Consider the following 23,424-nt stretch of genomic DNA (forward strand, 5'->3'; position numbering starts at 1 on the left):
AATCACATTCCATGAATTCCACCCCAATTCAAATCAATACCAATCCTAAAGTGGGACTGGCATTTCTCAAAAGATTCTAATAAAATTAACTACAAAAAGGATCAATTATTTTTAAAGCAAATGAGTTGCTTCCTGACAGCGAGAGCTCAGAACTACCATTGTATTAAGGTCAAAATTTAAAGCACTTCTCAAACTATAAGCACTTAAGAGAAGTAAAGCTGTTACTGTTCCATGCAGGGTCATTAGAATTTACCTGGATGCTGGCAGCAGTTGGGCAATGCTTTATTTGTTCATGTTTCAGTGATGCTTTGGGTGCACTTGCACAGCCACACTTCAGCACATACATGTGCAGATGATATCCCAAGGTATGGCAGAAAATTAAAGTGCATGTGTTAAGTTCATTGACTGAGCTATCTGGATGACAAACTAGAGTTAGAGGTCCTACTCTACAGCAGCTATCCGAAAGGAATATTTAGAGGAATAAACAAATATATGCAATGCTTCATGTTTCCTTTCCCCAGAATAAATTCATTCATTATAAACAAACTGTCACATCATCATCTTTAGAGACTTCAAATTGTGTCAAAGCTGTATTTACGGACACCGGTTTTCGTTCAGCACAACTTGGAAATTATGATCTTATCACCATGCTCTAACATTTCTCATCGCAACCACTGTCGTGGTACATCAGCACTTTGTGGAAATGAACCATATTCCATGAATTCAAACAGAGATCTAACACTCCAGAACACCATTCAAACCAGGTGCCACTAAAATAAAGAAGGAGGTAGGATGCAACATGGGATGCACTGGAGCAGGGACTTTCAAAGCCTCCATTTTTAATTCTAGATGGTTTTAAACCAAAATATTTAACCTCTCAGTGTCAATAAGAAATAAAATGCCCCAATCCCAAAGTGACTTGTGTAGCACGATCAAATAAGAACTTTTTAATCTTTTGATACATTTTATTACTCAAAATAACAATAACAGTATGCAAATGAAAGTAAAGCCCACTGGACAACACTGTCACTGATTTGCTGGAGACAAGGACCCCTACTGTCCAGCTGGATTTCAGCCAGCCTGGGGTCTGGTGACTACATAGCATCCAGGATGATAAAACAACATAGCTTGTAAAATATTCCATGGCAATGCTTTCCAATCACTCTGTCTTGGAAACCGACTGATTCAAAGGAAAAAAATACACGTGTACAGCTCTGCTTTCTTAAACTAATTATTTCAAAACATTATCAAGGTATCGTGTGATCATCTGGACTCTGAGGATTCATCATTACTGATGAACAGGAATTTGCCTTGGCACAATAGTTTCAGCGGTTGATTATGCACAGCAGACACCTATAGATAAACATCTCTATTTGTAAAAAATGAGCCCTGTCTCCGAGAGCAGTTTCTGATGAGGCTTTAAAAGCAGCATCAAAAATATGTAATGCTAGAAGGATGAGGCTGCCCAGCCCTGTCACAGAGTAGCATTGCTTTCTAAGAGGGGGAAAAAAAATAGATCTGCGCTGCTCCTTATGATCAGGATTTCACCCATTTATTTGGCTAATCATTCAAATGGCTAAACAGACCTCTAATTTGAAAATAAAACCCGACTGATGCAATCACAAACAAGTTCTGAAATTGTGATTTATAAAAAAAGAAGGGAAATCTTGTTCGAAGCCAAAACACACACACGCAGTTACCTTTTTCTAATCAGAGCATTCATTTCTCCTCATTATGATCTCACAAGCACATTAAAATCTTATTAACATTAATTACTTCTGAGCGTCTATGCATGAGCAGCGACAGGCTTGCGTGCGCGCGCGCGCGTGTGTGTGTATGTGTGTGTCTCTGGATCATATCTACATTTATATACCTTGCTGCACTTTGCTTATAAAACATGTGAAAATATTGCTGCTAACACCAATTAGCTAATTTCACACACACAGATAGTAAGCTGCTGTCTCGCTGCACAGCTTATTATAGACCAGCAGACAGATGGACAGACAAACAGACGCAGAAAGCATCACGGCTCCTCCTAAATGCAAGATCTGAAATGCCTGGCACCCCCAGGAGTGCGACTTTTATCCTCGGAAGTCTGAGGGAACAAAATGACACAAATAAAAAAATTTTAAAAAAAATAAAATAAAATAAAAGACAGCCAAATATCCCATTTTCTACACAGATGGGTTCAATGATGAAGTGATAGAGACAAAGAAAAAACTGGCAGGCAGACAAGCAGCAGGCACACAGAGAGATAGACAGAGACAGATAAACAAAGCAACAGAGAAAGAGATGAAAGCATATTCATCTATGTGAATTTGGGCTACGCAATATCAACTTTAGCCCACCAATAAGGTAAGGGAAGAAATGGCAGAGCCAAGAGTCACAATAGGTCCAGCTTCACAAGCAAAATCCTGACTTTCCACAGAACTGCTTATGGATTATATTTACGCTGGGCACACCACACGCAGCACCACTGCTGGGTTAGACTCAGCTCCACCACAAACTCCAGAACAAGCACAGGCACCCAGACATTGCTGCTGAACTGCACCTTCCTCTTCCTTTTCACCCTTTGTTTCCATCTAATTTAGATTCTGCTTCTGAATCCCATCCTCCTGAACATTCTCTTTGCCAGGGTTTAAGATATAAACAACACATAAGCATCCCTCATCATGCCAAAGCCATGTTTCTCCATCATCAGGGGATTAGCCTCCCAAGGGCAAACCCTGCAGTCCTTTGCAGAACACAGGTGGACACTTGCTGGTCGTTTTGCTCTCCATCCAAATACCAACCTCTGCTCATCCTCTGAAACTCTGAGAACGAACTGCAACCCTTTACTGGAATGAAAACTTTCACAGACAGCAGCAGGATATAAGGTTTAGAAGCGTCAAAATGTGCTGTTCAGCACTACTACCTTTTGTTTTGCTTCTGTATTCTTCCACTGATGACATGATCAGGCAAAACACTGTAAGGAGGGAAAGGATTAAAACTTCAGATGACAGTTTTCTGGAGAAATTTCCAGATGGCATGAAAGGATACCTTATTGGGGAAATTATTGAAATTAACACATCTTCATGTCTCATGGTAACACAAGTGTTTTCTGCTCACTCCTCGCAGATCAAGAGAAGGTAAATGTGGCAATAATTGCTGTTTCATCCCCTCCCTTTTTCACCTCAAGTTTTCTGAGTGTTTCACAGAACGTTCATTAAGCTTCAAGGCATGCAGAAATTACTCTCATCACTCCATTTTACTGCTAGGGAACAGAAGAGCAGAGAGGTGAAGTTGAAGTACCCAGATAAGTAAGAAGGTCTGCAGCAGACCTTCTTAGGTCCTCTTATTTACATTTCTCACATCTTCTCTTCTTACATATGCCATATCTAAGGTCATTAAGGTGCCTGAATTTAAAAGAACATGAAAAAATTCAGTGTTTTAGAACTGTAGTCTGGATACTTGACTTCTGTTTATCTCACTCACAACCTTCTCCTGATGATGCTCATTCAGGAGGACCTACTCCCACACAAGCCCAGCACAGCTGCTGAGAGAACTACTATGAATGCTGTCAAAGCAACTTTAGGATATGTCTGCAGCTCTGAGAACAAGCTGAAACCCTCTACTGGAATTAAAACTTCCACCGACAAGGATACAAGATTTATCTTGTACCTGGTGGACTTCAAACATCCAAATTAGTTATGGCACATTCACAGTAAAACCCGTGGTTCCAGGAAGCTTTGGAGCTCCTGGGCACGGGCATTAGTACAATTACATTGCACACGAGCATTAAGTTTGGTGCACCCTGAACAAATTCTGACTGGCTCAGTTTTACTGTGCACACACAACAGGTCTGGTCACACTGCAGAGAAGGAGCTGTGGCCTCTTCTGCCACAAGGAGCAGAAGCAAAGTACATGACCTGCTGAGGCAGAAAATAAGTAAGCAAACTGACCACCACCTTACCATGCTTCTCTTGTTAAGGTCAAATATACAGGCTTTGAGAGTGAAGACAGAGAAAAATAAAAGCCTTATAAAATAAGCAAAGACCAATAAAGATTTGAAGCTTGACAACGTCAAAGTAGACTCTTGCCTGCATATTTCCTAAAATATAGAGGACAGACCATTAAAGTCCCTCTTGAATCATGCAGAATTACATCCTTCTAGAGTTTCCCCAAAGAAGTGTTCTGAGAGGAATTCAGATGCTTGCTGACAAGGAAAGGAGCCTCACCAGTGCTGGTGGGCTCAGACAGAAGTTTAGCTCATCTACCCAGGCTTCTCGGGAAGCCTGGAGAAATCCCATGTGTTATTCTTCAGATTCCAAGCTCCCTGCTGTCTTCCCACCTCACTGATCTCTAGGCACACCTAAAACTTAGTCAAATATGAGGACCATGGAGAATTTCCCCCTAAACCCATCAGCGATTCTCATCAAGACCAAAGGAAGGTCCACAAAGACATGAGTTCAATGCAACTGTTAAGAAATAATCATCCATTAGATTTACTGACTTAATGCCTATGCAGCTGCTGAGTCTCTAATCCATCTTTCCCCAAAAGCCCTATATATATATATATATATACATGATGTTTCATGGCAGAAGGAAAAATGCTGTGTCATATAAAGGATACACTCTTTTGGGGTTCTGAAGACTCCATGCATCCTAATTTTATATAGCAAAAGTTGTACCTCAGTAAATTAAAAAACAAAACCAGAAGCTCATTTCTTTAAGTAAATGCATAACACTGGAGATACTTAATAGGAAAAAAAAAAAAGCCCCCAGTTTTATTAGCACTATAGCATATGGAGGCAACTGTGTAATAGGGAACCTCGGCAGAACTTCCCTTATGTCTGAGTTTAGCATGCAAAGTGGATACTAAAAAGTGAGAGGAGTCAAATACAATTGACTTAAGGATCTTTCATAAGACCAGTGCTTATCAGTAGAGACTAATCTTAGAGACCAAGCTACAGAACAGATCATTACATATGTGAAAGAGGAACAGGAAAAAAATCTCTCCTTAGGGGGTGTGGAGGGGGAAAAGACATTTATCATCTTCCCTGTACAAAGCAGCTTGACTTGCCTTTCTCAGGTGGGAATTCTCCCAGTAAACCTGTTCCCTTCATCCACTGTATTCATCTACTCCAGGAACCTTACTATATTGTGTCTAAGGAAAGTTACAGCAGGCTGAGTCAGTACAAGAGTACTTCAGAGGTGCACTTGGCATCTAGACCAGCCTTGCAATTCAAACCCCATTGTGTCCTTTTGGAGGTTAATAAAATGAGGTTTTACTGGCTCCATCTTGGCTTTTATAAGCTTCTCGGGGATTATCGAAATTGGAGATTGCACATGAAAAAGCTGGTTCATCCATTTCCTAGAAGGGACATTCTCCAGTTTGCCCTTCGATCCTTGAAATGTGAGACATGCCTGAGGAGTGCTCTCTGTTATAGCGTCTCACAAATATATCCAACAATGGTGAGTCCATATGTCTCTGATAAAGGGGAAACTTTATTGCACATTCCAGTCTTTTCTTTCGTAAACATACTACACTAGATGAATTTGGCTCTCAAAGAAGAAAGTATTAATTGTGCTGGCTAATAAAACTTTCTGTTGCTGTCCTTCCAATCTGGTCTTCTAAGAATCAACAGACATTAAAACTGGTTCCTGGGAAGTGAAAAGATATTAGAAAGCAGTACAAGCCCAAAACTTGTTTGCAAGTTTTCAAGAATTGAGACCTGAATCTCATTCTCATGTAACAAAAAGCTAAATGCACCTATTTATTGGACAGCTTTGAGGTTGAATGTACAAACAACTTAGTTCCTCCTATTGCTCATTCTCCGACAGATGCCTCAGCAGCAATACATCTGTGCTCTGCCCAAATCCAGTACTTGCAAGCTCTCATTATTACTTGCATGTGCTTTGTCTCCACTGAGTTTAAACACACAAGTATAGTCTTTAAATGCTTGTGTCCAAAGAACCCCTCAGGGGCTGTTTTCTTCTTTACATATTGCAGCTCTCATAAAGGTTAATAGCAGTTGCACATACAAGCAGTTATACATACAAGTCCAGAACAAGGTAACTATTTGTCCTTACATGTGATAGGGAGCTTCAGTCTTCTTTTGATGACTTATTTTGTGAAGCAAGCAACACCACTATGCATTTGAGCCAGGTAATCTTCCCCTACGATTATTACTGCACAAAAAGAGGTGACAGACTGGTCCTGTTTTCAAACATCTACTTCTTGGACAAAGCTAACAGTGGAACTCGGATTCAACTGTCAGAAATCCAGTTGTGGGGCGGAAGGCAACTGTTGCTTACAGGTCTTTGAAGTTATAGTAAGTGAATTAAAAGAAGAATTATAAATAATAACCAAAAAACCTCACCAAAATAATACCTTTTTTTTTTAGTTTTGCTATTAAAAATAAGGCTTTGTTGACATGTTGGTATGCTAAATTTGGCCTCAACTTTCAGTTACTGCAGGGTCTTTGTATCTCGTTCTCAAGGCAGAAATAAGACTTTAATGGCAAAGAAGTTGCATATGTGTTAGGATACCACAAGGGTATAAATTAAAAAAAAAAGCCTAACTGTCTTTAATGTTGCCAAGAATCATCTGAGCTTCCTTTGTCCATGAACATGGTCTTTACTTTCCCAAGTCCCATCTGCATGTACAATACACTGAGGAAGGAAGAAAGAAAGGCACTACTTCCTCTTTCTCTCTGTGCCTCGACTGTTCCTGATTAAAAAATAGCAATAATAATGTTGATTCAGCTACTGGAGTTAAGCAAAACTAAATTAGCTGCTTTGGTTAAACGCTAAAAGATATCTGAACAAGTTTCTTCAGAAATGCAAAGTGCTATTTATTCCTATCAGCAGCTATCTCTGGCTAAACTGTCCTGGAACCTTTTGTGAGCATTCCCTCCTCCAGCTGAACTCAGCTGATAACTGCTCCCTGTTTTGAAGTACATGTGTCACTCCTTTATCTAAGAAAGCCTAGCAAAGATTTAGAACTGGCACCTTTCTTTTTTGGCTAATGAGAAGAAAGCAAAACAACACGGAACAAAACCAGCAAGAATAAAAAAGAATCTCACAAGGTCTCAGGATTAAACATTTGCAGATGAGCAGCAAAAACAACAACAAAAAAGGCATCTTTTTGGATGTTAAATTCTTTGCAGGCTTTGCCTGGGCATTACGAGAATAATCACCACTACTTCCTACCTAAAAGCAACTTTTTCCATCAGCTCCATAATCACCGATTTCAAGGAGAGATCTGCTAAGAATCATATTCACGTACCTATGCATGCTGCCACAAGGGAGACAGTACCTAACACAGCAAAAATGAGGTCAAATTAAGCAGCACTGTCCTAAAGAAAATGGTCTCCTTCTCACACATCACTTGTGGAGCACCATGCATCAGAGATATGCCAGCTGCAGCCATTAGGCTGGAAATACAAAGCTAAATTCAGCTCTCGGTTCAATGTTGATTCGTCCCAATTTCATGGAATTGGTCAACTTTTTTACAGACGTAACTTAGGGCAAAAGAATGGCCCATGAACATCTTAGCCAAGACACAGACATTCAGAAACTTCACGTGGAACTTCTTATCCCAAGAGCACAGTCCTCTGAGGACGATGATTGTATGATGATTATTCCAGCTCACTGCTCCTGAGGGAAAAGGAAAGGGCTGTGGCCTCCTCCCACCCCACTCGGGTCCTACACGTACAGGATCCCGCTGCTAAAATGTTCTCCCTCTCCTGGCAGTGGGACCAAGTTAGCCCCTCTTTTTGCATGAAGTTAAGACTTTTTGTCCTCATTTTCTTTGAACAGCTCTGCCCCCTGCCTGCGTCTCAGCTTTTATTTTGTTTAGCTGCTCGCATTCTTCCCAAACCTCCCTCCTAAATGCTCCATTTGTACCACTTCTACCACATTGAAGCCAATGTTCCATAGTAACATTACTCCGGATTTTATTAACTTTTTGAAACAGCTTACAGTCAACTAAACTGCGCTCCTGCAAACCAGTCTTAACCAGGAAACTCCAGAAAAGTTCATTTCAGCTCATTTCCTTTCTGCTTTCCCCTTTTTCTTTTTCACCTAGAAAAGATGTGGAATGAAAAGTAAATTCATTTTGGTAGCAGATTAAATTATCACGGGACTGCACATGGATGTGATCTAGACAAGAGGGCTCTCACCCCACCACAGAGAAAGCTTTAAGTGAGCTAACTCAGTTATTAAAAGCAGTTTGGTCAAGACAGCCTAAAGGCTGAATGCAGTGAAAACACGTAGCTCAAAACATATGCAAAATACACCAGCATAATACAGCCTGCACGGTAACAGCAGAACGGTTACTGCCATCTGAACTACCTAAGTAAATGATAGCTCTTAATTTCCATGAGGGGAAAATTTCCTTTAAAAAAAAAGCAAAACAAAAAACACAACCAAACCCAAGACTCAGGTGTCAGCTCTACCATAATATGCCAGAGAAAGAGCACATGCATTCAAAAACTTCACTGAAGGCTAAAGCAAACCCTTCAGAGTAAAGGAGGAAGTTCCAATGCACTTTTAGGGTAATAACAAGGCACAGATTTGAGAGGAGAAGATAAAATTTGCTAACATAGCTATAACTGATGCTCTCCCAGCTGCTCAGAAAACGATAAACATCATTATCCCTATCCTGAAGACTAATAACTGAGACACCGAGAAACGAAGTGACTTGTTGAAAGTTACATAGAAAACTAAGAAAAAACTATGAATCCTGCTTCCCTGATAAGTGGGTAACCTTTACTGATACCTATGTATTTGCATATATCACAGTAGTGACTGCACTGCAATTTGATTACAGCTTCTGATACGGCACCACAGCTTTGTGCTGACAGAAAGTATTTAAGATCTCTTTACACAGCTTAAAAAAAAAAAAGAAATAAATTAAAAAAAACTAAATTTGTTTAAAAAAAAAAATAATTAAGAAAGGCTTTGAATTGGATCTGGTCCCCTGTAAAAACGGACTCAGAGATTAGCAGACAGTTCATTCCAGAATCCAGAAATGCCCAGCACCAGGGAAAAATACTGAGCTTACCCTTGTCCAGCACGAAGTACAGCATAGTCGAATGAACTGCAAAAGCACAACTGGCTTTTAACCTCGTTCAGGAGCAGCTGCTTTCACAGCAGTGAAATGTTTCAGGCTGAGCCTGACTGACTTAGTGAATAAATGATTTGAAGTTGGTACAGCTCAGGAGGAACCAGCTCGTTTAGGAAACATCACTATCTTAAAACCACACTTTTTCTATCTAATGGGAGCAAGCTTTGGAGCTTTTAAAACTTGGCCGTGGCTTGGGGAGGAAAATAAAAGCAGCATTTTTATGAAATGCTGGAAATTACAAAACATGGCTTGGACTTCCAACAGTCCGCACATGAGCCAGGACAGGGAACTCGTGTCGCTTCTCATCACTTGTATTAGTTTAGCACTGGCAAAAGATGCCAGATTGGTAGCCCCAGGCGCTGAATTCGCTGTTTATGCCCAAAGCAGGTACAGCAGGAGGGCAACCTATCATAGAGACACCAAACCCTGCTACAACTCCTCACATCCAGGGACCTGGTGACAGGAGGGTGATGTGGTCTCCGTGCTGCACTGGTTTCCTGATGTCTCTGCTGTGACTGCCCACACAAGGGCCAGTTCCCTGTGCTATTTTTCAGGGTTCCTAAACTGCAGGGTCTGTGAAAGTGAAATAATGGAGAATCATCCTACAAGCATCCTCTGAGACTTTGAGAGAGAAGAACCAGGGATTATTTTCTTTGCCTTCCATCTCAAAATGAACAGGCGCAAGAGAGAGCGATGAGGCCAGAGAGAGTCAATGTACTGAGTACAAATGAGATTTATATGTGGCTTGAGTCACTCCAGCCAATTAGCTACCCACCAGGCTGTTTGGTTTATTGTCCCTTCTGGATAAAGATTTAATAAGCAGCCACCTCGATGGGAAGCATGAGACTTGCAGGAAGGAAACTTTTCACTACTCGGAAAACTTGAGCCCAGTCCTGCAACAGCTTCTGCACAGCTGATTCCCACTGATGTGTCAACGGCTGCAAGACGAGACTCTTTATCATGACAGTCCACGTAGGTGGAAAATATGGGAAATACAGGACAATCTTTCATTATATAATTACTATGTCAGAAATCTTCCACACATTCCACATATTCTACGGGAATTAATAAAGATTTCTTCAGGGTTTTTTTTTAATGCAATACTTAGTCTTACCCAGGACTTAGACATTTTTCACAGCATGAAAGTAAAAAATGCTGGATTTTAAAAACTTCTCTACTGAAGAAATGTGCTGTGTGGGGAACATATTGAACAATTCAGTCTATGTTTGGAAAAGAAATAGAGATTCATCCCAGCGAGGAAGGATGTTCAAGAGTATCCTGAAAAAAACAGCCGGTATTCAAGCCAAAGGACAGGATGAAGTGGGCACAACAGTATAAAGCCGACAAGCAGATTTAACTGACAGTGACAGAAAGAATTGGAAGCTGCCAAAGCCTAGGCTACTACTGTGACTTCTTCAGATGCACTAGAATTGAAACTAAAAGCACCAATGAGAACATTTGTAAAACTCTTTCAGTTTAAAATCCCAGAAGCAGCAGCAGAACGGGAAACACAAACTTTGGGAAAAGATGGAAAAAGCAGCACCTATCAAATATAAAAACTGGAAACAAAGCAGGACCGGACGTTTCATGACCTTTCTCAGCAGCCATGCCCGGTATATAAGGCTTTAACACACTTCATCGGGAGAGTTCTTTTGCTGTTTGTTAATACCGCCGGCTGCGAGGGAGCTCGAAGCCACTCATTTAGCCACAGTTCTCGCAAGGCCGTGTCCCAGAGGGTGTGGCCCGGTCTCCCGGGAATAGCATTTGCCAGTTTTCGGGAACCAGCAGAGGGAGCACATTAGCAATTAAACATGGTTTTCTGGTGTTTGTGCCTAAACAATGAGCTTTTGGGGGTGGGTTTTTTTGTTGTTGTTTTGGTTTTATTCTCAGCATTCCTCTCTGTCACTAACGTCCGTGACTCACTGAGCTATCAGACTGCGAGGAGTTTAGGAGCCAAAGCCATGGAGAATAACAGGCTCCACGTCCAGCCCGCATAAAACGATAGTGGACATTCAGCCTTTTACCTAGTTAGCTTTCTCCACTCTCTCCCCATATCAACCTTCATCTTACCCATTCCTGACATCCTGCCCATGAACTCTTGCGTTGCCACACGCTGACTGCTCTCAAATTCCTGCACTGTGACCACTAACTTTCTAGCCAGAAAGAAAGGCATATGGATCTCTAGGGAGGAAAGAGAAATCAATAATTAACTTTCAGTCAGTTGACGGGACAATTCTGAAGTCCATAAGGCAACTTTCCCAGTCCTACTTTTGTATCCTCAAGGGACTGATCACACTTCCAACTATTGATGGTTTTAGAACCAAGATATTAGAAAGATTGTCTTCTAGCTGGGGGGGAATCCATACAATAATTTGCATGCTGTATTCACCTTAGAATCAAATGGCACACTCTGCTTGCCTGCATTTTTAGCTCTACCACAATCCCAAGATCAATTTACTACGGAAGTGTAACATTAAGAGGTCATCTATAGGTGTAACAGCATGGCACCAGTTCTGTCCTGCAGGAGCCTTCCCACAGGTGCTCTGGAGAGGGTCAGAGGCATCACCCGTTCAGGTTTGTTTTCCTCTTCACTGGCAACTGTTTTTAATACAGACTTGTATAACCACCAGTTTGATAGTAGCTCAAATATTCAGGAAGACCATATGGGTTTTGGTTCAGCCTTTGGACTATCTTGCACAAACTGGACATAAAATGTCAGCTAGGGGTCTGTGTGTCCCCCCCACTTTAGGAAAGCACAAGGAAAGGATTAAGACATGAGGCACTGAAGAATACAGTCCTAAAGACGCTGCCAATGTTTGCATTGGGTAGGATTGGTTTGTTGGGATACCTATCATTCAGAAAAGCAGTTGAAGAACAGTCCCTGGTAACAAAAAGCACAGGCTGCAAATGTGCCCTCCACGGGGCAGCCTGTGGGTGGTGGGAAGAGCTCACTTCTTGGCATGAAAGGATTTCAGCCTTTGTGTTCACATAGTCCATGGCCTTTCTTCCCATAGTGCCACCTAGTGCCAACTCGGTCAGCAACTCACTTCTCCACGAGGTGAACATCCACCCCATCAGAAACTGAGGCTGGGACCCTCCGAACTCATCTAACCAAAGCCAAACCCCAACTCTAAGAGGAACAGTATTTTTCCCCTTTAAAGACAGCTTTTTCCCATTACCCCCATTTCCCACTACCGTATTTTAACTACTTCAAGATACACTGTCTTCACCGCACGTGATAAAAGCTGAACTTCTTGCAAACCTGGAAGAAAGAGGTGACACAGCTCCCTGTGCTTCCAGTGACCATTTAACAGGACCCATCTGCAAACAGGACTCACTCCAGCACCGGGCGGTCAAAATGCCATCACAGTACACGATGGCAAAGAAGCATTAAGTATAAAAGTGTATGAAAACATGAAACATAGGCAGCAACCATTCTGAAACACCAGTTTCCTGTTAGAGTAGAACTGGATTGGTGCTGTTAGAGCTAAATATTAAGATAAAAAATAAGCAGGGATACAGGCAACACCATCAAAGCAAAAAGACATCCTGGACAAAAGCTTTTGCCTTTAGTCCCTCCTTACTGAAAGTTTGATGCATCTGCGAAAATCTCCTCAAGTTAAAGCTGTACAGATAGCACAGAAGTATCTCAAAATCTGGTGCACAGTCAAACGTTACTCTTTACCAAGAGAAACCTGGATTACTGGCACATAGAGATTATTAAAAATCCAAGGTATTTTTCATAGTTGATGTTGTTTGGTCACTTTCTGCATTTTCTTAAGCCAAACCAACAGGATCAGCGAAGTCGGTTTCACTCTAATTTGCCATCGTTTTACCTCTGCAGCACGGTTTCAACTACAGACCCTACAGAGAGAACAAATTATTCTTTAAAAGTGACCCTCTCGGGTGCGTTGTTTCATTAAAAAAAATAAAAATAAAAGCATTTATAAAGATTAGGATTTTCTAAAAGTTTTGCTTAAAAAAAAAAAAAGTCTAAGTAACTTGAAGTTAAATTTCAGTGTTTAATTTTCCATTAACATTTAAGAATCTCCCCCAGTAAAACTCTTCATCGTACCGATCACAGTGTAAAAAAGTCCTATGAAAAGAGAACAGGAGTGAAACCAACTGAAATCTCTGAGGCCACAGCATGCCACCAATTTCCAAACAGAACTCCTATTCAAATCCTTCTGCTTAAAACCTCATCTGGTCCCCAAAAACGAGCAGGGTTTTCTTGAAATGATTTAAATAACAATTTATCTAAGACTGTAATCTCTCTTGTATAGGATTTGTAAGCCATCCTGCAGAATTCTCTCACAGGGGACACTGCTCCCTATTTACATCAAAGTTTTATATAAATAATATTACATTCTTTTTTAATATTCTGCAGCTGTTTTCCCTTATGAATAAGCTGGGCCTATGAAGAAAATGTGAAAATAGGAAAACTGTGAGTAATATTTGCAATAATGATATAGCCAACTCAGGAAATTGCTACAACTGTCTTTATCAAAATAAACAAGATTGATATTTTTTCCCCTTCTTTAAGAGAAAAGCAAAATCCTTTACTATTAAAATTAATTCGCCTTGGTATTTGTTTGGTATTTGGATTTCACTGTCTTATATCCCATTTTTTGTCCCGTTGAAAAAAAAAAAAAACAACCACCCAACACACAACACAAAAACATACACAAAATAAACCCCAACAGCGTTGCTTTTCGCCTCACAGGAGTGAAAAAGACATATACACACGCCATTCAGCCCAAAATTACTCTAGCTACAGGGCATGGCAAAGCATGAAATAACTGCTCCAGAGCACTTCCTCATGTGGGTGTGTTAGATAACTGTCTGCTCCAACGCTAAAATAAAGCACACTGTGACCCAATCACCACCGTGAGCTCTGCTCTGCTCTGCTCTGCTCTGCTCCGCTCCGTTCCGCTGCCGGGGCTGGGAGCAGGGAACCCGGAGCACCCCGCACCGCCCCGCACACGCCGCCCCTACCCCAGGCCAACAGGTTTGGCACTCCCCGAGTTCCAGCTACAGCATCAGATGCTGGGTTTAAGTTTACATAGGCATACTTTACCCTTTGCTGCTGTGTCCCGATTGCAAACGGACTTTGCGCTATTGAAAGGGCTAAGATTTAATTTCTTTTCTTTAGAATATACTTGGGGTTGGAAGAAAATTAAAATTTTCCAAGTGAAAAAGTTTTTTTAAAGATTAAAAATAAAGATCCTACTGGCTCATGAAAAGCGTTTCTCCTCCTCTGACTTTTTTCTCTGCTCAAATTCTCCCTGCCTGGGGTTTTCATAAAATCAAGATGTACCTTGTAGTTGTTTTTAAAGTTTTTTCAAAAAGCTTAAGACGAGGCTTCTCTGCATGAGAATCCTGAGGACAGGTCCATGCGCTTCCCTATAAAAACCCTGGGCTGTTGAAGAACACACATCTGCACTGGCTCAGGAGAAACTGACAGGTGCCTGAAAACCCACCCTTCCCATGACGGGGATGCTGCTAATGCTCCAGCTCCATCACTCCAGGCTGACCACCACCCAGAGGCATCAGTGAGTCCACCTCAAGGACCCCTACGTTTTGGACATAACTTCAGCATTCCCCCTATATCCAAATCTCAGTTTCAGAGCTCGAGATTCAAACTTTAGGAGGGGAAGAAATACCTTGCTACAAGTTAGCAGGTCATTTGAAGCAATAAACACGTTTAAAGTCTATCCACAAAATATTAATTAGAAGCCTGAATAAAAAGGGGGGGGGGGGGAGTAAAAAAGAAAGGAAGCAATGAATGTCATTCCCCAGCTACGAGCTGAGCCACCAATTCTTGGCACGCTGATATAGAAAACCTTGAAAAGTTTCGCTCAGGTTCTGGAAATAAAGCTGCTAATAAAATGGAGCAAGTAGTTTCTGCAGTTGTCATGCCAGTGAATAGATCTGCTGCTTTGGATTTCAATTAACTTAGTTTGTTCAGTGAGGAGGCACTTCTGTCGGAACTAGGGAGTCGTAAGTTAAAGGACAGTTAAATAAAGCCCCAAACAACAGCTCACAAACAAATAAACCTGTTGGCAGCAAAAGTTCTCTCTGGCTGGAAAATAATGGATTTTTAAGAATCATTTCAAAGGATTTGACGGTTTTGGAGAATCTCCTAGGCAGTCCCAGGTGGGTTGGGAATATTGCATTATGGACTTCTTTGTGCTAAGAGGAAGGCCTAATGCATGTTTTTAAGAAGTCTGCCTCTCGCTATTAAATAAATAATTTTCTATTAAAAAAGGTGATTGTTATTGTTGAGAGATCTCCACTGATCAGCGTCCATTTTATATAATTACTTACGATTCTCCAGTACATTTTATGTAACTCACTTCCACTCTCTCTCTTCTCCCCCCCCCCCTTTTTTTGTTACCAGCAGAGTAACAGTTTTACTCTCCAACAGAAATGACAGGAGCTCAGATAAAAAGACCATTTCAAATGGATCAATTTAAGCAGCCTTTAGAACCCATGATAAATCTGGGCTCCAAAAACTCGACAATGCTAAATGGGCTATGAAATGCATCACAAATCCCTCCCCAGAAAAAAAAAAGAAAGAAAGAAAGAAAGGGGGGGGGGGGAAGATTAATTCAGGGAAAAGCTTCAATGTTTGACATTACAAATAAGCAGCATATTTGTGGAAAAAACAATGGTAAATAAATAGTTACTATTTCTGGACAAAATGGCTCGATAAGATTTCATAATTTGCCACCACTGTAAAAAATATCTATTCCCTTCCCCCCTCCCTTCCCCAGAAGCACACACGGAAACACAGCATAACCATGCATAAAGTGGGAGGGTGGGGGGCAGCCAAGGATACAAACTCCCTCTTAGAAAGTTTGAATTCTTATTAACCCAGTGATCCCTCCATAATGGTACATGAGATCAGCACCGTAAAAGTTGGAATATTCGTCCCCTTTCTTCCTAGTAAAAGGAAACTGGAAAAATACTAATAATGAAAAATAGACGTTAAAAATATCCAGGAGGAAAAAGTCCAATGTGCAATAACCAAAATTAACCCCCTCCGCCCCCACGGCAAAACAGACAAACAGCAAAAGCTCCGAATAAAAAGCCTGTCAGGAGCAGTGGAACCTGCTTTCTCTCTCTTTTCTTTTTTTTTGCTTTTATTTACTGTATGCCAAGCATGGACTTTAAACTTACAGTGTACATATATATATATATATAGAAAACAAAGGATGAGAGTCACCGTTAACCCTGGTCACCGGCATTACAGTGAAAAGTCATTGGCAAATACTAATAAACCCCCATTTAGCAGTAAATAAGGAGAACATGATATATGGACGGACAGATGGAACTGCATAAACAGAGAAGAAAAAGCAGGGAGACCCACAAACACACGGAGAGGGCTGTTTTCAAAGAGTGAAAGATATTGATTTACTTGGAACTAGTGTTGGAAAACAAACGTATTTGTTTCCTTCGTGATCAAAAACAAAAAGTAATTAAAGTGAATCATAGGGGGGCACACCCTGAAATAAGTAGAAGGGGGGGGGGAAACATTTGTAGAGGGTAAGGCCTTCTAGAGATGTTCCGAATTTTAAGCTAGCAAATAGGTCTGGCAAACTTACATCTCTACATTAAAAACGGAGGGTGAGGGGGGGAGGAATAAAGAAGTGCTGGGGGTTTAGGGAGAGTAGAGGCTTTATTCTTTCATTTTTTATAAAAGTTGACTGGCCTACCTTGTTCCCCAGTCCTCAGTTTGTCTCCTCATAGTCGCTGTCTCCCTGGAAGTACAGTGTGAGTGGTAATGACTGCCTGCCTCCCTAATGAGTCCATTTTCCTGCTCTTGATGTTGTGTATATACACACACTGCAACCTACCTTACAAACCAGAGAGACGGGAAAGGGAGAGCGAGCGAGAGAGAGCGAGCGAGAGCGAGCGAGAGTGCGAGAGACAGGGAGGGAGAGAGGCAGAGAGAAAGGCGCACACAGACAAAGCCCTCCTACCAGACAGCAGACAACCCTCCTTCCCCTCGCTAGCAAAATACAACTCGGCTAATGCAGCAACAGGTTCAATGCTGCCAGGCTGAGGCAGCGCAGAAAAGGTAATACGGGGCTGAAGAAGGATTGCTGGCAAATAAACACTTCGGTGCCGCCTGGCTCCACCTTTCTTATTTATGTTACAGGCTGTTGGAATGCATTGTTTCAGACGGTGCCTATCATTATCATAAATACATTTCCCCCCACCCCGTGGATATTAGCGTGAAGCGCTGAAACGTATCAGCCATTCTGCTCCGTAACCTTATAGCTTTAACACATGCGGGGAAGGTGTAAACATATCTCTTTTGACAGGCAGGCTACACAAAGCCCACTGATGATTTTAAAGTCATGAGATCTTTCAAGAAAGACGCTCCTGAAGATAGGTTTCCCCAGACAATAGGGGAGCAGGGAAAATTGATCTTGATGAGGAAGAAGTCTTTGGTAAGAGACTGCTCGGTAAACAATTGGGAAGAGAGGGCTGTGCTCCCCCAGCATTCCCTCCTTTCGAAAAAACATATATTGGGAAGCTTCTACCCCTACAGCTATAATAATGTGCTGTGCTTATGTCTGAACAGGTGCAATGCATATAGTACATGGTGTTACAAGGACAGAAATAAATCTCTCAAGTAAAAAAACCCAAACATTCTCCCAGTTGCAAACAGGCCAAGGTTATTTAAAATACAGGTCTGATTTGAGGAACGTTATCCCCACTGCCAGTATTTTCTTTGCGGGGGGGGGGGGAAGGGGTAGAGGGAAGGTGTAAAGGGGAGGTGAAGATGGGAAAATCAATACACATAACCAGTTGCTGGGTTTTTAGTTCTACAATATTCTGTCATCTCTGAGGATGTATGCTGCTTCTAAAATCATTTTCAGTCAGCTCTGCCACTTGTCACAGGTAAACTTATACTGTCACAAAAACCCTGTTGATTTTAATGGCAACTACAGGCATGGGAAAGTAGCAGGAGCAGGAAAACAAGGTTTTGCACCTGTTTTTCAACTGTGGACAAGGGTTCTCCCGAGAACTTTATCCACGGGGTTTTCTCTCAATGGAGAAACTGGGTCTGAGGTGGGCAGGTGGAAGGTTCAGTGATATTCCCAAGGTTATGCTGTAAACTAGTGGGAAAACAGATGAGAACCCACATCTGATGCTTGACACAATTGCCTGGAGCAACTCAAACCCACCTAAAAGTTCAGTGTCCTATCTAAGCCAGTTGTGTAGGCTCCCTCTATTGTCAGTGGAGAGACAGGCACCTCCCCATTCATCCCAGCTTTCTCCACCGAGGAGGGAGACCACACAACTGGCTAGGCTAAGTAACCAGCTTGTATGTGGCTACAATTAAGTAAAATAAATCTCCCTTTTGATCTGAAGCTCTATTAGAACATCCTACTTCCTAAAATGCATTTTTATTACCGCATTTATTATTACGCAGTATATGCTTAAGTCATAGCGATGGAAAAGGGACAGCCTGCTGACTAAAGGAGACAGGTAAACTCCCTGGATTCATGGGTTTGTGCCCTCAGGCTGGCTGGATATTCATGATTCACAGTCTTTATAACATTAACCAGCCTGGTGACTGGTGGATTTCATTAGTTTTGTTCACTGGTAGCTGCTACACATTTTTGTATTTCACTCATAAACATTATGCTACAAGTTTTTGTATTTCATTTGTAAACATTACGCTTTCATCCAGAGGTACAGTGAATACAGGAGGATTAAGTTGGGTTTGGTTTTGTTTTTTTTTTCTCAAAAGGTTAATTTTCATTAGTGTTTTTCATCAAAACGTATTTTTTTACCCTAGGATAAAATATAAAGAGAATAAAAGTTCTAACAGTTCACCTAGTCAACTCCATCTGTAATATTTACCTACACACACCCCTGGCATATGAGGAGGCAATTTATAAGTTACCCAAATATATGTTGCAAAGATTTAGCCCTATCACGTATTTGTGTCTTTGGACTTTATGACCATATTCACCTTATTGGAGTATACGTAAGGTCAGGAAAGCAGAAGGAGCATTTGGAGACTTAGCCTCTAGCTGTGGTTAACTGGATCTGACTGCGTATGTACCAACTGACCACACAATGCTTCAGTTTTTCCATCTGTAAAAGAGACTCAACTGTAGTGCCATGAGCAGATGGTACCATAAGTATGTGAAGTGCTTCACCTTCCTATCTTGGGCATCTCTGAGTTTTATGATGGAGCATATTATGGGAAAAAATAGAAATACTTTATCAAGGGGACTTCTATCAAAGCCAGCTGATGAAAATCACAAGTTTTTATATACTTCTATTCAGTTAAAATAGTAGGAATAATCCTTGAATTTAAAATTTAAAACTCAGATCTACACCAAAATGAGGACATAAGAACTTCTTAGTACTCTGGAACATCTGACTCCAAACTTTCATTCCTTTCAGTCCTACCTACCTTATACCTACAAAGAGGAAGATTGATTCAAAACATACCAAGTTGGGATAAAAAACAGACTTGAACCTTTGAAAGTTAACAGATATTCATGTTGAAACCTGACGACTAAATCAGAAACACCTCTAAGTTAGAAAATACTCAGATTTGCAATTGATCCAGATCCAGAAACTCGAAGTTGAAAGGCATCTAGATCCTTATTTCCTGTAACTTTCCAGAAATGTCATACGTGTATCTGAACCAGGATCACAGGCCAAATTTCCTCCTATTTTGAGGAAGCCTGAATCTCAGTAAGAACTCTAGACCTGAGCCCCATTCCCTCCAACTCCTAGAGACAGACCCAAACTGGAACCCAAAGCCACCCCTTCAGAAGTTGTGTGGGGTTTGTGTACACAACAGAACTGTAGAACTAAAACCAAACAGTTTCAAACGTCAAGACTGTTTAAAAGAAAATATGAAGTAGATTCCAACTTGAGCTACTTTTGGCCCTCAATCAGAAATTAATCCAATTAGCCATAATATTTATAAAATCCAAATATCTGTCTGACCCAAATGGAAAACACTGCAAGATGTGAGCTGCCCAACTGCTCCCTTGCCTGCAAGTCATTCTAAATGGATCCAAACTGCCAGTGGCCCAATTCTCTGTCTCACAACTCATTCAGTCTTCTAAAGCATATAGGAAATATTTTTTTTATAAAGGGGGACAAAGAAAATCCTGAGTGGTACAACTTAATGGAGAACCCCAACATATTTGCCAACATAAAAATGCCTGTCTGCTTGATTCAAAATGCTCAATGAGAGGCTGCTCTCTTTCATGCCACATTCCTGTGGGCCACCACCTCCTCCTCTCCATGACATGAGCAGGTCTATGGCTGTGCACTTGGTTCACTTGAAGGAAGAGGAAAGAGGACCTGTAACTGCTGATGGCTTTCAGCTCTGTCACATGGCTGGACACGTGAGGTGACACAGGGCTGCTGTGTGAAGGGTGGTGAAGGGCTGCACGGCAGCCACATAGAACTACAGAATGGTTTGGGTTGGAAAGGACCTTAAGATCATCCAGTTCCAAACCCCTGCCACGGGCAGGAATGCTTCACACTAAGCTATGTCACCCAAGGCTCTGTCCAACCTGGCCTTGAACAATGCCAGGGATGGAGCATTTACCAGTTCTCTGGGCAAACTGTTCCAGTGCCTCACGACCCTCACAGTAAAGAACTTCTACCTTATATCCAACCTGAACTTACGCTGTTTCAGTTTGAATCCATCACCCCTTGTCCTAATTGCTACAGTCTCTGATGAAGAGTCTCTCTCCAGTGGCCTGCGCTGCCATACAACAGAACAGGCAAACTGTTGAATACCTCTCCCATGGCAGAGATACTGAATTTGGGTTATGTCACTCCACAAGAAAGAGGCTGAAACAGAGGACTTCCAGCTATCTTAGTAAAAGGCTGCATTATCCATCCTGAATGCAAGAACAGGCAATGCTGGTCTGCCCAGTAGATGATACTCCTCTGATTTTCTTTTTCTGCAAACTTGTCTCCTCAGTTCAGAGTTATTCCCTAACAAATGCCATTAGGGAGGCAAAGGAGCCCCAACCCCTCGAGCAAAGCCTTCAAAAGTATGAAAAGATGACTAGCACCATAAGGCAGGTGGAAAATTCTGGTGGTTGGAACAGCAGGGGCATCCATCTACAATTGTCCCAGGGAGCTGCGCTAAGAACACACTGATCTTCAGTAGTAAGGAGGAAATAGGAAACATCAGACAAAAGTCTTTGTTACAAACGACAAGATTCTGGATGATGGACTGAGAGGGAAGGAAGATGCTTCAGTGCCATATAACATACTTTATACTGCTCTGGTCTGTCCTCTTCTTTTTATGAGGCCAGGTGCACCAACATGCTGAGTTTAGACATATCTGGTTGGCGACCACAACTGGAAAAGGAGTCTCAGCATCACATAACCATGTCTGAGACAAAGAGCTACTTCCTTGTAGCAGCTGTTTAAGGGCTGATTTTCAAATCCTAAAGAAATCTGAGCAGAACTGACTCCATGAACTGGTTGGGTATCCTGCCCATCCTTGTGGTGGGTGTGTTAACCCACTGGTTTTGATGTACTCCACATACCTGCCCTACAAGAGCTCCACCAATACATTCAGGGAGCTCCACTTTACTAGAAACCCGGGAATTGTTCTTAGAAACCAGGCTGGTTTAACACCATATTGGTGTTAAAAATCAAATCCCAGGCAAATTTCTGTCGCAGTTCTCTGTCAGATGGTATAGGCAGGATATCGAAACACTCACAGCAACACGTCTGAACTTGATTGCTTCCACTTAGTCCCCTTCACCACATCTGCAGATCTCCTAGACTCCCCTGGTGTATCACACCATCGTGCTGCTAGCCCAACAGGATTGGTGACTCAGATGTCTCTACTAGTGTCCTGCAGTGTCTCTGCAACGTCGTGCAAATGTAATGAGGAAGATGCCAATTAAAAAAGCACAAGAGTCCTGCAGCGTGGCAGGCGGATTCAAATTAGATACCTGTATGAAGTGATTAAAAATAGGTTTTCTAAACCTGAAGATAACAGGAGGACAGTATGTTTGATTGACATCAGCAGGGGCCCACAAAAAAAGTAGAACCACCACACAAAAGCTCTTTATCCCTGCAGATTTACTGGCAAAGATGCTGAGGACAGAACGAGAGAAACAGAGTGGAGATGGGGTGGTTTTCAATAGGCAAAGAATCTCAATTGTTCTCCCATCTCAGCAGTCATTACTTACTGCCAGACCTCCAAATAAGTAATACTTTCCCTTAATTTGGCAACTTTGATCCATCATTCATAGTTCAGTTGCATATACACATTAACAAATTAAATCTCACAACTGCCTTTAGGAAAACACCACTGTCATTCCCATTTTACAGTCAGTGAAAACTAAATGGAAAGAGTTAATCACTGTGTTGAGAACAGAAGTAAGATTAGAATGTCAAGCTCTCCTGATCAGAAGTTCAGGCTATGCTGGCTCTATGGATCAGGCTCTCAGACAGCCCAACTGATTAGAGAGACTGGGGTGCACTTGCTGAACCAGAACTGGCTTTTCTAATGTTGCTAGTTGTTTTGTTGTTTGGTTGGCATTGTTTTTAATCTCAGAATGTCCTGAATAATAGATCAGATGCAAAGCTGCTGAGTCTCCAACAGTTTCAATGGATTTGTGAAGATCTGTCTGCAGGTAATACATACCTAGTACCATAAATGCCCACTTTCTTTTATGATGACACTTTGGTAAAGGAACACTGCACAATGACTGTTCCATATAGCCCTTAGGCCAGTTTGCACAAAGGCTGCAAAAGGGTGTTTCTACTGCATAATAATCCCATGTTAGATACAACAGTAGTGCATTACCAAAGTCTTGTGTTGGGCAGATATTGCTGATAAATCAGTAAACTGTAGCAGTGAGATCTAGGCAATATGAGAAGTTTTGCACTAACGAAGCCAATCCCTTGCTTTTATACCCATCAACACTGGTGTCTACCAGTCACCACCTCCAGGGACTGTGAGTCCTTGTAAAACAAACTCCACAAGACCAGTATCACCCCAACATACCATTTTCCAATTCAGACCCCCAAACCACACAAAAAGTCCTCAGACTCCCACATGCTTTACCCCCGTTACACATAATATGCACACACACTTGGGATGTTCATGTGTGAGCTTTCTTTTCTGTTTTGAACGTGTAGACTATGTGGCAATTATTTAACCCTTAACAACCTACAGCGTTAGGTGGCCTCGGCTACGTATGTGTTCATCTTCTCCATTTACAGAGTGCTGGGATATTACCTTTATTTGCATCAGCAGGCAATTTGTGACCAATTTAGCTGTT

At 41.6% G+C, this 23,424-nt stretch overlaps 1 protein-coding gene across 16 annotated transcripts in view; it reads right to left on the reverse strand.

Moving 5' to 3' along the window:
* ZBTB20 (zinc finger and BTB domain containing 20) overlaps positions 1-23,424 on the reverse strand; it is a 479,626-nt gene that overhangs the window by 433,854 nt on the left and 22,348 nt on the right. For 10 of the 16 annotated variants that reach the window (XM_061454013.1, XM_061454001.1, XM_061453998.1 and 7 more), the window contains exon 1: positions 16,831-17,330. The exons of 3 other annotated variants lie outside the window; for them this stretch is intronic. The gene's annotated coding sequence lies outside the window, so the exon portion shown is untranslated. Of the gene's footprint in view, positions 1-16,830; positions 17,331-23,424 lie in introns of those variants that run through there. 3 more of the 16 variants (XM_061454010.1, XM_061454005.1, XR_009743495.1) reach the window with 2 other exon arrangements.

This window comes from Pezoporus flaviventris, unplaced genomic scaffold (assembly GCF_033815535.1).
Source record: "Pezoporus flaviventris isolate CSIRO_AGI_PZ_B2104156 unplaced genomic scaffold, CSIRO_AGI_Pfla_v1 ptg000015l, whole genome shotgun sequence".
Classification (NCBI taxonomy): Eukaryota; Metazoa; Chordata; class Aves; order Psittaciformes; family Psittacidae; genus Pezoporus; species Pezoporus flaviventris.